At 49.3% G+C, this 1869-nt stretch overlaps 1 pseudogene; it reads right to left on the reverse strand.

Moving 5' to 3' along the window:
- Positions 1–1233: 1233 nt before the first annotated feature.
- LOC130018230 (uncharacterized) lies at positions 1234–1424 on the reverse strand (annotated as a pseudogene).
- Between the last annotated feature and the right edge of the window lie 445 nt (positions 1425–1869).

Raw genomic sequence — 1869 nt, forward strand, 5'->3', positions numbered from 1 at the left:
GCTCATACTCTTGGTCCAGAAATCCTCTTACAAGGGCCAAAAGACATAAACCCAGAGTCTCTAACACTACCCCTCTCCCGAAGGCAGTACCCTCCCAAGATACTATCTTGCACAAATGGAACATCTTGTTCCCAGGTGAGCATCTAATCATCTAGAGAAAATTCCTGGTCATGGATCATTAAGTTCCACAATGGTTCTTTCTAATTATTTGCCCCCCTTTTTTTACATACATAAAACTTCAAACCCTTTAGTAGGGAGCAGAAAGAGTCTCTGATCTCTGCCCTCTTCCCCCTTTGAAGAGTAAAACTCTGTTTTACAACTGACTCCGAGCCTTTCATTATTTTCCTTCCCAACCTAAAAGTCTTCTCTGGAAATTCTTTTCTGCATGAGCACACACAGTGAGCCTGGGACGCCTGTTTGGAGGTTAGGACTTGAATGTCCTCGCTGAGTAGAAGCTCTTGTGGGCTCTCTTGCGCCCTGCTCTCTTCAGGCAGGAGTGGGTGGGCACAGCCAGGACGTGAGCTAATGCTCTCCTTCCTTCTCCTGCATCTTCTTCTGCTCCCTCTGCCAACACCATGAAAATGAATTTCATAGGAACGTCTTTAAGTTCCCTTTGTGAGTCCTTTGGAATACATACACAGAAGTGGAATGACTGGGTAGAAAGACAAATGTTTGAGGCTCTCTCAAGAGGACCCAGGAATCTGGCCACTCACAGTCCTTCAGATGTTTCTGTTTTTGCAAGGCCAAGGTTGGAGCAAACTCCTCTCTGGACGCCTTGCCTGGGGAAGAGAGGACGCTGGTGGGCCTTGGGCAGGAACCTAGCCGGTGGCCCCACTTTAGTCCTGGGAGGAACAGACACGCTGCTGACTCTGACAGGAGGGATGATTGATTTGGTAGATTTTATGTTTAATTTGTTTGTTTTGGGGCCACACCTGGCAATTCTCAGAGTTTACTCCTCACTCTTCGCTCTGGGATCACTCCTGAAAGGCTCCATTGTCCAGTGGGATGCCAGGGATCAAACTTGGGTTGGCCACGTGCCAGGCAATTGTCCTAAGCACTGCACTATCACTCAGGCCCCTCTAGATATCTTAGAGTCTATTTTGAAGTCAGTTTTCATTCTGGAGGAATCGAATTCATTTGAAAATAAAAGATGGGGCTGGAGCGATAGCACAGTGGGTAGGGCGTTTGCCTTGCACGTGGCCAGCCCGGCCAAGCTGGGTTCAATTCCTCCACCCCTCTCAGAGAGCCCGTCAAGCTACCGAGAGTATTCAATATGCCAAACACAGTAACAAGAAGTCTCACAATGGAGATGTTACTGGGCCTGCTCGAGCAAATTGATGAACAAGGGGAGGACAGTGCTCTACACAATCAGAGAAACTTCTCTAGTAACATACTATAGAAATGATCTCTGAACGTATAGTCTGGAGCGATAGCACAGCAGGTAGGGCGTTTGCCTTGCACACGGGCGACCCAGGTTCGATTCCTCCATCCCTCTCGGAGAGCATGGCAAGCTACCGAGAGTATCCTGCCCGCATGACAAAGCCTGGCAAGCTCCCTGTGGCGTATTCGATATTCCAAAAACAGTAACAACAAGTTTCACAATGGAGACACTACTGGTGCCCATTCGAGCAAATCTATGAACAGCGGGAGGACAGTGCTACGGTGCTATTCTTTGGGGGAGGGGGGTGAGCACAGTTGGAGGTGCTCAGGGTGTACTCCTGACTCTCCACTTTGAGACCACTTCTTGAGGGGCTCAGGGCACCAGACGTAGTGCTGGCCATCAAACCCACATCAGCCTCACGCAAGGCAAGTGCCCTACCCACTCTCCGATTGCTCCAGCCTCACACCCCCAATAATTTTAAGGGCACT

This window comes from Sorex fumeus, unplaced genomic scaffold (assembly GCF_029834395.1).
Source record: "Sorex fumeus unplaced genomic scaffold, SorFum_2.1 ptg000241l, whole genome shotgun sequence".
Lineage (NCBI taxonomy): Eukaryota > Metazoa > Chordata > Mammalia > Eulipotyphla > Soricidae > Sorex > Sorex fumeus.